The sequence below is a fragment of the Dioscorea cayenensis genome, chromosome 9 (assembly GCF_009730915.1).
Source record: "Dioscorea cayenensis subsp. rotundata cultivar TDr96_F1 chromosome 9, TDr96_F1_v2_PseudoChromosome.rev07_lg8_w22 25.fasta, whole genome shotgun sequence".
NCBI classification, from domain to species: Eukaryota; Viridiplantae; Streptophyta; class Magnoliopsida; order Dioscoreales; family Dioscoreaceae; genus Dioscorea; species Dioscorea cayenensis.
The window spans coordinates 11,525,354-11,536,886 of record NC_052479.1 but is presented as its reverse complement, the minus strand read 5'-3'; positions in this window follow the sequence as shown (position 1 = coordinate 11,536,886).

The window sequence follows — 11,533 nt, the reverse complement described above, 5'->3', positions numbered from 1 at the left end:
TAAGACCTCAAGAAACCATATAGCAATACCTACAATCCGGGTTGGAAGAATCATCCCAATTTTCATGGAGTAATCGGGGTCACAAAGGCCATGGGGCCCTTGGTTTTAACATAACAACAAACCTGGTGAAAACAAAGTCTGGGGTTTTGGAGCCGGAATGAATGACTTAGAGAGCATAACTAGATTTATGCAATTTACAAATACAAGGTTTGAATTAGTCGAGACAAACTTCCTAACCACATAGCCTCTAGACATAACCTTGAAAATCGGGTGGGCCAATTGTGATCTCTCCTGAAGACCATGGAGCTTGGAGCAATCACGAGACCAGCCCTAGGATCCATTGAAGGCGATCAGAAAAGTGGTCGTGAGGTTGGAAAGTGTAGGCTTCCGGAGTGAGAAGCCAAAGCAACCACGCACTCGAGGTTATAGAAGTTAGAAGAGGAACAAACGAAGAGAAAGAGACGCGCTCAAGCTTTCAAGGCTCCCTAAGACTCTAGAGACTGGAAAGACCAATAAGCGGATGAGCAGTGCAAAGAAGTTCCTGAGTTTGTTCAAACGCTCCATCACTGTTCCTTTTTGTTGGGGCATTGGCCCAAATTCCTAAGCATGCAATACACACCTTCTTGTTTTCGTATTGCAAAAGGAGCATGCCAACGAGCAAGAAGAAAGATCCACCGGAAGCTTCATCATCCGTGTAATATTGGCGCAATCTAGGTGAGGATCATTGGTGGACTCAGGGGCCAGTATCAACATTATGGCATACACCTTCTTTCAAAAGCTAGGCTTTTGCCACCAGACTACTCGGATGATGACTTTTGCAACTCAGCGGACCGAGCAGTGACACGACATCCGAGGAAGCATCATTGAAAGACGATGCTTGTCAAGTGGAGGACAAGTACATCGGTTGACTTTGTAGTGCTAGGCGTCGATGAGGATGTGGATGTACCTTTGATGCTAGGAGCACCGTTCTGCAGGACTTTCGCTGGCATTGATTGACATGGGCGCGGAGAGCTAAATTCTTGAGAGGGTTGGAGATGACAGCTCACATACTGCCTTGCTTTGAAGCCATCACGGCATTCTCTTGATCTGATGATATTTTATACTTTCTAGACACTCATCATGATTGTTGATGAATACATGTAGGAAATGTTCAATCCGGACCCATATGAAGGTTTGTTCGACCAAGAGGAGGATTATGAAGAAGTAATGACGCTTGTTCGGCGGAAGTACCATCTACCCTGAGGATCTTGAAGAAGGTCTTGCGAGAAATGAGGCTAGGAGGCACGCACGGAAACACTCGAAGGCTATTGGAGATGCCCATAAACCGAAGGAGTTGGATGAACTATCGCTAGGTGGTGCGAGCTCCGATAATTCACTCTATCCTCAAGAGACTTTCTTTTGCATCATGCTTTCAAGTCATGGGTAAGATGGAAACCTTCATCTATGAACCCGTGAGGTAAGACAAGGTATGTCAAGCTTTTCAGTGACGTTAAACAAGCGCTTCTTGGGAGGCCCAAACCCAAGTGTTTTCTATTTTTCTTATCTTCTAGTTTAGTTTGTTTGAATAAATAATTTGTTAAGTGTTGGTGTCTTGATTTTTGGATGCTTGTCTGAGATTTTCTTATGGGCTAGAGTATTCATCGTGTGTTTTCATGGAATTGGCGAAGTATGTCGTTTGAGCTTTTATTCAATGATTTGTGGTAAGACTTGTATACTAGAGCTGCAGGGTGTGTGGTCATGTTCGAGGAAATTTTATGCGCAGGTTTTTCTAGCATCCGTGGGCAGATGGAAATTTCGTGAGTGTATTTGTGAGTTGTAAGCTCATCCCCGGAAGCGCAGTGACTACCCACAGCGGATACCGTGTGATTCACACGTCCCGTGCAAATTTCCAAGGCGTATAGGAGCTCTGCGATTTTGTGAAAATCGCACGCAAGCGTGTATCTGCACCCCGGCGAATCTCTGCAGAGAGCTCTCCATAGCCCGAGAAGACACAGGGGCGGTTCTGGGTTGGGCATGGGTGCCCACATGCCTGCTGACGTCTAAATTACGCGGGCGTGAACATTAGCGATTTTTCGGATGTCGGAAGCCACGTGCGGCTGCCCAGTGTCGAGTACAGGGCGGGTATTTTTCCCACGTGTGAAGCGTTCGAGTCGCGAATTTTCCCTAAGGCGCTCAGGGGCGTGCACCTTTGAAGTTCTCTCTGTAGGGGCCTGCAGGCGTGGGTAATTTCTACGCATGTGGATGTACGTGAGCATAGAGGTGCGGTAGTTCTTTTAAATAATAGTCGTTTCTCTTCTCCCTCACACCTTCATTCGTTACAGGGAGCACTTTCACATCAACCCCCGACCTCCTAGCGCCGATTTGGTAGGATTGTTGCAAGGTTATTCGACCGATTCGTAGTTCTTTCATTTTAACTTATCAGTAAGCCCTATTTGTGATTTCCTTCATCAATTCATGATTTTAATAGATCAATCTGGTTAATAATGCTTCGTTTCTTCAATTAGAAAGATGATTTATGTTTAGAACAAAGTTAGAAGTATTTTTAAGTTGTATTTTTGGATTCTTGTGGTGCGGCCGTGTGGTTTTCACACCCCGTGGATCCACACGGGGTGTGCGAAATTCCACATGACGTATGTGAATTCTGCGAGTTGTTAGTTTATCAACTTGTTTGATCATTTTCGCTTTCAAATTTTACAGATTATGGCACCTCGGTCGAAGAAGCAAGCTGATAAGAGGCCGCGTGTGAGTCATCCCTGAGTCATCCACGAGCACGAGGACATGAGTTTACGATTCCGAGCATCAGGTTCGCTATGAGCGCTTGTCGAGACTCCGATTCAGACAGACTCGATTCCTGGACATGACTATACTCGAGAGATCTCAGTAGGAGATGAGTTCGCTGTGAGGTCGAGGATCTCGTTTCGATGGTGGTTAAGCGGCGCTTATTAGCGATTAGAGAGCCACTATCCAGAGAATTTGCACTCAGAGGTGCTATCATCATTCGAGTTTGATAGATCATGACATGAAGCACGGCAGTTTAGGACACCATTCAGATTTAGGAGCACCTGGACACCACTATAGCTTGAGCATCACCTGCGTTTCTGTTCACTTGGCTCGTATGAGGAGGCGTATTCCACGGACACCCGAGGAATACTCCTCAGTTCAGACTAATTATCGGTTTTGACCCCTGTAGGAGGGTCTACAGGCGCTATGTGTGGCGATCGATCAGGCTGATGGGCCGTAGTGATCGGTGAATGGCCGTGGTGATAGCCGTACGGTGTGCGTGGTGAAACCTGGGATCAGCCGTGGTTAGAGTCGGATCTGAGCCTTTCCCGACTGCATACTGATACTTACATGCCGTCGCTGAGGCGGATCGGTGAATGGCGTGGTGATAGCCACGGTGTTCGAGCCGGGCGGGGAGCTTCTATACTTGTACCGATGGTGTTGCGCGTGCTCGATCACTTAGGATACATCATGGCGAGTACGCCGGACATTAGGGGCATTATGCTAGACTAGGAGGCGATCTTTCAGGCCCCCTACATTTACGAGATTAGTGCTCTCTTGGATTCGATTCGTGGGACTGAGAAGATGAGTATACCTATCCCACAAGCTCTGGAACCGAGATTGATGAGGCATGGTCGGTAAAGTTCGGATGGGGGTTTATGCGCTGGTGCTACAAATCCAAGATAGATGAGGTGAGGGTGATCATGCCGAGGCTTCCGTACCTCGCTCGAGCACTCGATGGAGACCGAGGCACCTGTCGGGACGAAAGGACGCCTCCCCGTGCGATGTGTTTCACCATCTCGAGCCCATGAGTCGCTCGGAAGGCTCGAGAGCTGCGGTGGGAGTGACTACAGACGAGTGCACGGCCTCGGCGTGAGATTGTCGAGATTAGGGCTACACGAGGCCACTTAGTAGCCCGACGAGTTCATGGCATGTTTTGACATATTACAGCGAGATCTTAGAGCGAGGCGTCGCCTCCTCATTTGTCTCTGTGACCGAGGACTCCTTAGCCCCTCGGCATCTCATGCACCCCATCTCCTATACCGACACGGTGGATCCATCTTATGTTTCCCCACCACGCTGATGAGCAGGAGGGGCCGACGAGAGTAACACCGATATTTGACTTTATTTTTCTACATTTTCTTTATTTTGGATTTTATTTTAGACTTGTTCACTCAGAAAGGATTATCCTTCCGAGTTTATTTTTCATTTTGCATCCTCGAGTTGTATTTATTGTCTATCTTTTTATATATACCGAGTTATTTTTTATTTTATTGAGCTTCACTCGAACCCCCTCAGTATATGCGTGCAGAGATGGTCTTGTCATCATGGGAATTGAGACTACATGTCATGGGCACGACATGGCGCTTAGGCACTTGCCCGTGTGAGCTTCACAACCCGCCAGACATTACTCCCAAGGACTCAACTCCATCAAACGCGACACTAGGAGTCAGGGGAGTATTGTTTTGATTGCTTCTCCCACATATATTCTTCATTGATATACATTATGAGTGAGCTTGCATGTGTACATTGGGGACAATGTACAACTTAAGTGTGGGGGAGTTTTCATAGTGCACTAGTCTTTTATATTAGTTTTGATTGTTATACATGCTCACACTAGCCAATGGCGAGTTCACCTTAGTTGCAATGATTGTATTCTTGAGTTTAGGAGAATTTTTAACATTGAATGTTTTCATGCTCTAGTTCTTGCTTGAATTTCTAGGAATTTTTACCCAATTGACATTTGTTGTACTACTCACTCTTTAAACTCTTTTTGGAAACTCATGTTCGATGTTAAAGAGACTAGTTATAGTTGTGTTTTGTGGAAAAAAAAAAGGAAAATGAAAAGAAAGAACAAAATAGTTTTATTATTTATTTGTGCTTGTTGGGTGGAAAGAGCTACCACCTATGAAGTATGAAGCTACTCTCATAAGTCGGATACTAGCTATGCCCTAATGAGAGAAAGAGCTATCTCATAGGATGAGTGAAACCTACCACTCCGAGTAGAAAGAGCTACCACCTGAGAAAGTGTGAAAGCCACCTTAAGCGGCCTCTTTGGAAAGGGCTACCTTAGAGGATGTGTGGAAGCTACTACTATCTTTGAAATTGTTGTCACTTTTGTAGATAAATAAGTCCCTTGTACTTAGAACTTTGAGGAGTATACCTTGGGTTGTTTTGAGTGAGTTTATACACATACACGATTTCGGGTTTGTTGTCCTTTTTATTCAAGTTTTTTTAGCTAGAGCTTTGATTTTTGTATTTAATGTTGAAAATTTCCCTAACTTGGAGAATGCTCTCTCTGTACACTTTGGTGAACCTAAGGAAAAGCACTTCCAATATTTCCTTCATCTATGCACAGAATATTTAATTTTTGCTTGAGGACAAGCAAAAGCTTAAGTGTGGGGGAGTTTGATAAGTGCTTGTGTGATATGAATGCGAAGCATTCTTTTCTTATGTTGAGCATTACTTTTCTCTGGTTTTACACTAATATGTGTGTTTTTATGTTACTTTCGTGCAGGAAGGTTGTGAGGCCGAGTATGAAGGAAAGAAACCAATGTGGATCATAATCCACCGATTTTGGAGGAAATCTTGCTAAGGTTCAAGCCGAAGACATAGGTCGGGTGTGAGATGCTAGAGTGTCAGCCAACCTCCTCATATTTGAGTTAGCACAACCATTTGAGAGGGGCACAAGGGCAGGTCACACTCAAGAATTCGACTTTATGCACATATAACAAAGATCTCCACCAACTTGTCCGTCATTAAAGATGCAAAGCGATCCACGAGCGTGAACGTAGTGCCCGCTTTGCGTCACCTCGATGAAAGTATGGATTCGAAGTATTTTTGGCCGGGTTCACAACCGGCCGAAAAATCACTACTCAGAGAATCCACACGGCCGTGGAAATTACCCACGCCCTGGTGGAAATTCCACGTATGCATGTGAAAAATCCACAAAACCGTGTGGATACCCGATTCCACCCTATTTAAAAGCGCGATTCATCCCGATTTCACAGTTCTTTTCTCCATCTTTTTCCCCAACTTGAAAGAGGGTTTCGACTAGGGTTTTGAGAGGTATTGGCTAAGGTTTTGAGAGGTTCTACGCCTCCGACATCATCATTCCTTAGGAAGAAGGTTGGTAGGGGAGCTTCCGTGGAGGCGTATCCTATATCGGACAAGGGAATCCTTGGACGACAGTGAGAGGACTTTTCCGACAAGACCATCGACATGACTAGTCGAGGGGTTTCTCTATGGATTCATTACTTTTACATTCTATTTCTTTGATTGCACTTAGCTCCATGGAGAGCTAAACCCCTAGTGGGTACTTTCGGGTATTTGTGAACCCTAGGATGTATTTATTTCATTGAATCTCTTTATTATGCTTTCAATTAATTGATGTTTGTTGTGAGTTCCAACCTTGAATGCTTGTTTGTATGAACATTTCCCTAGAGTGACACTAGGGGTTGAGAGTTCTTGTTGGTAACCTTGTGAGTGAGTGACACACCACGCAGCGTTAGACAAAAGCTAGGTTAGAGAGGGTTGAGAGGGTGAGTCGAGAGGCTGCAGGGAGCGTCCCCTTTCCCTCCATGCGTGATAGATTCTACCTTCGTTCCTCGAGTTCTTTGTGCCCATAATAGAGTGAATGGTCTAAGGGAAGACCCTCCGCTGGGGCTTAGTTACGCGTGTAACGAGTGAAGCGTTGAGGTGATCTTTAGTATCTAGGGCTTAATCGTGGTTAGGAACCTTCCACCGGACCAAAGGGGTTAGGTCTATAATTAGGAAGAGATTTATCACTTGGAATCCCTAGAGCTCATTGCAGAACTCTATTCGAGTGCGAGATTGAGAGGTTATCTAACTCTCCTCCCGGACATGTATAGAGTTAGGCATAGTTGACCTTAGATTTGGGGACTATGTATTCAAGGATTTCCATGACTCACCATTGCATTGATTAGGAAGCATAATAGAGGGTTCTTGCACTTGGAGCGATTGTCCTAGGCGGAGCATTATCCGAGTACCCCATCTTTATCGATTGCCTTACCTCCTCTTTCACTCGTGCTCTCTTACTTGTTGTTTTTTACTTTTGAGAATTGAATCATTGTCACACTTATCACTACTGATCTTTCACATAGCTAAGAAGCAGATTAAGTGTTTTTAATCCCTACTCCCTGTGGATTCGATACCCGCTCATCCGGGATTATTATTACTTCGACAAACCCGTGTACTTGCAGGACATACGCAAGGGGATCTTGTCATTTCCTTTTCTCAATTTCCAACAACATAGTAAGCCTCATGTCCTCGGGACCACCATTTGAACTAGCATCACCTAGAGGCTTAGGACAATAACCATTACAATCTTGCTCCTCCTTGAGATTTCCATCATGAAGAACATCCACAGCTAATTTAACTTCCCGTCCATTCATAGCTTCCACCTTCTTACCATCAAGCTGAGGTGGACATCCAATAACAGTATTGTATGAATGGCTTACGTAGGCAAAGAGAAAGAGGACAGAGAGTCTGGTAAAAGGGGTCGCTTTAGGCATTGCATAGAGAGCTGGTGAAACCACAAGTCGATCGGGAAATGCTCTTCTTCTCATAAGAGCTTGGAACAGGCCTCACGATCTTCATTGGCGCAGGCGGAGACTTTGAAGCGGTGCTCCGAGACCTGGGCTCCGAAAGCCTATCCAACGTGATAACTGTAAAGGTCGGCATAGCTAACAACATCGACTTCCTGAAGATCCTAGCTCAAAGAAGCTCCTTAGCATCCAAATCACAGATCATCCAAACCTCAATTGGATACCGCGAGGAGGGAAACCATAGCTGGTTCTTCTAGAGCATGGCACCATGTTCTTTATCAGTTCTTTGTCATCTTAGGTCTTCAGGCGTCTTCAAAGACTTGTGCCACTTTCTTCACCAGTTTCCATTCCTCTCCGGCAGCAACATTAGTGAAGGGCTGGCTGTCTTTGGTTTTGGTTTACAATGTAGCAACATCAACAATGATGGCAGCTTCAATGGAGAATACGGCAAGCAGCAACACAGCAGCAACGGTGTCAAGCGACGACAACAGCATCAACATGACAGCAACAACATCGAGTAGTAGCAGCGTCGAACGGCATGCTTGGCGACATTATCTCAGCCATTCAAGCATGCCACGGAGATGAACAGCGGCAACAGCGACAAGCAGCGACAGCGGCATGCTTGGCAGCATTATCTCAGCCATTCAAGCATGCCACGGTGATGAACAGCGGCACTGGCGACGAGCGGCCAGCGATCTCTTTATATATATATATATATTATATAAATAAGCGCAAGAGGAGAAGAGAACCTAGAAAAATTTCTCTAAATTCTTTTTTTTTCCTTTCCTAATCCTTCTTCGTTCTCTCTTTGATTTTTTTTCTCTACCCTCCCCAAGCTTCCTCCTTCCTCTCTTTTTAAAAGATCTTTTTTTTTTTATTCTTATCCTCAATCCCCACTCCTCCCGTGAGATCGTAACCCATTAACCCCTTCGTCGACCAAGAGAGAAAAAGGATAAAAATTAAAATTTAAAAATTTAAATTTTTTTGAAATTTTTAAAATTTAATTAATAAAATTTCGAGAGAGGATAAAATCAAAATTTAAAATTTTAATTAAATTAATAAAAATTCAATCGACTCAGGGATATGTGTTTAGGAGCCCCGAGGGATTTGTATTTTCTCAGGTTGCCTCGGGATTTGTTCTCAGACTACATGAAATTTAGGATTGCCTTGAGATGTGTATTTGGGCTAACCTAAGATTTGAAATTGCCTCAAGATATGTATTCTCAAGAACAATCTCATAATTTGCATTTTGCCTTGAGATATGATCTCAGGACAATTTTGTAATTTGCATTTTGCCTTGGGATATGTTCTCAAGGGTAATTTTGCAATTTGCATTTTGCCTCGAGATATGTTCTCAGGGGTAATTTTGTAATTTGATTTTTGCCTCTACATATGTTCTCAGGATATTTTTTTTGTATTTTTTTGCATTTATGCACGGAGATATGTTATTAAAGGCAATTTTGTAATTTAGTAATTTTTGCCTTGAGATACGTTCTCAAGGGTAATTTTTGTGATTTAAATGTTTTTACATTGTCTCGAGATCACGTGCTCTCGGATGATCTTACTGATTTAAATATTTTAGATCTCCTCGAGATCCCATGCTCTTAGTTGATCTTGTGATATGGATATTTTAGATCGCCTCGAGATGCAGTGCTCTCGGTGATCTTGTGATTTAAATATTTTTAGATCGCCTCGAGATCCGTGATCTCTGTCGATCTTGTGATTTAAATATTTTTAGATCACCCTCGAGATCCGTGCTCTCGGTTGATCTTGTGATTTAAATATTTTAGATCGCCTCGAGATCTATGCTATTGACTGATCTTATGATTTTAATATTTTAGATCGCCTCGAGATCTATGCTCTCGGTTGATCTTGTGATTTACATATTTTAGATCGCCTTGAAATCTGTGCTCTCGGCTGATTTTATGATTTGAATATTTTAGATTGCCTCGAGATATGTGCTCTCGGCTGATCTTGTGATTTGAATATTTTAGATCGCCTCGAGATCTGTGCTTTGGGCTGATCTTCAGATTCTAAATTTTTTAAATTATCTCAAAAATGTCTTTGGACTTATCTTGAATATATCCAAATATAATGAAATTTATTTATTTTAACCATATGTTGTCCCAATTCGATTATAATTTTATTGTATGTAATTTTTAAATTTTTTTATTCAATTTGAATCAGGACATGCAATTTTTACATAAACAAATGCCCCTTTTCGATACACGAAGAATTTTAGTGAGATTGAGTGAGAGAAGTACGAATCCTCAGTTTTTTTTTTAGGCATCAGCTATTTTATATCGTTGTTAGCTTAATCCGATAAATGGAATGAAATTCAATGTTGTTCTAGTCCTTTCCTTACTAATGGATATCTTGAGCTTGGCATAGAACCTTCTCCATCTTTCTCTCTGTTTTTTTTTTTTTTTGAATAGGGGCCTTTTACTTGAAAACATTTTCAGCCAAATTTGGGATGATTTTATAAGCCATTCATCCACTCGATAGCACCATGGGCGAATAGAGAACGAGATAGACATGGTCTTTGAACTCAAATTTTTATGATAATCAAATGAGCTCAAATTCCAATCTCCATCATTCATTTTAGAGATAAGGACCTTATAAATGACTGTAAACATTTTCACTAAAATTGAATATAATTTGATATGGTGATGCTTGACTTGATGATGAGGTAGCTGGGCAGGAATTTAGGCAGATTTTGACTCTAAATTACCAAATTTTTTATGATAGTCATATGAACTTAGAATTTAATCGTCACCATTCATATTGAAGACCAGACCACCTTGATTATATAGAAAAAATTTCAGAAGGATTGAAGCTCTTTTGACCATCTGATCTTGAGCTAGAATTTGAATATGGTGTGAGGTCAATCATCAATGAATTTCATGCTTGATTTGTGATTTTATTTTGATAATTGATGGACTTGATGCTCAATTGTAACTGTTCACATTGAGAATTGTCAAGTCTAGAGTTTTCATAAAAAATTTCAGACCAATCTGAATTTTTGGCATAGTCTGATTAACACATTGATCAACATTAAACGTAGAGAAGCGGTGTCCTACATCATGGCCCACGGTCCTACTTTCTTCTATAAATCATGTAGCTTCAAATCAAATTTCAATCGTTCAGATTAAATACTGATCATGTATTTATGATTTGAAAGAAATTTCAAGGCAATCAAAGATAATTTGGTCGCCCGATGAAGACCTTGATTGTAGCAATACTATAAAAGAAGCTTTTAGCTTTCAACACTTCAACATGCATAAGGATTTTTTGTTTTTGTTTTGTTTTTGTTTTTGTGTTCTTGGTATTTTGTTGTTGTTTAAAAAACATAGGGACCAATGTATTTGCCTCTGGGAAGCACGCTTAACTGCATGACCGGTCTACATGGGAGCAGATGTCCTTCATAGACAAAGCACATGTCTCCTTTATTTTCATTGAGCAATTTTAGTACAGAAAGTGAGTTTAATACCAAAATTCATAAAAAAATAAATGTTTTGCCTCGAGAAATACATTTTGATTGTATATGACTAGTCTACCTCCGTGAGGGACGGATGTTCAGTCATAGGGCAAACATTTTTACATTAGACATAATATTTCTTTTAAGCAAACGTCGTTGATGGGTGGCATCGGTCTTTCTCCATTGGCATCGATAAGTTGATATGCGCCTCCTTCATAGAGCGATCTCCACAACATAACTGACCTTCCCAATTTTTCTTTTGAATTTGCCCCCGGCTTTTTTGTTGGTGATGATGGGTCTTCTAAGGACAAGGACCATCTCTCCTTTGATAAAAGTCCGAAAATGAGCCATCTTGTTGTATGCTTGAGACATTTGTGCTTTGTAGACTTTGAGATTTTGTTGCACCCCTAATCTTTTTTCATCAAGAGAGTCCAACTCATCCAAGCGGAGCCGAACATTATCTTCATTAGAAATTTCATTTTGCAAT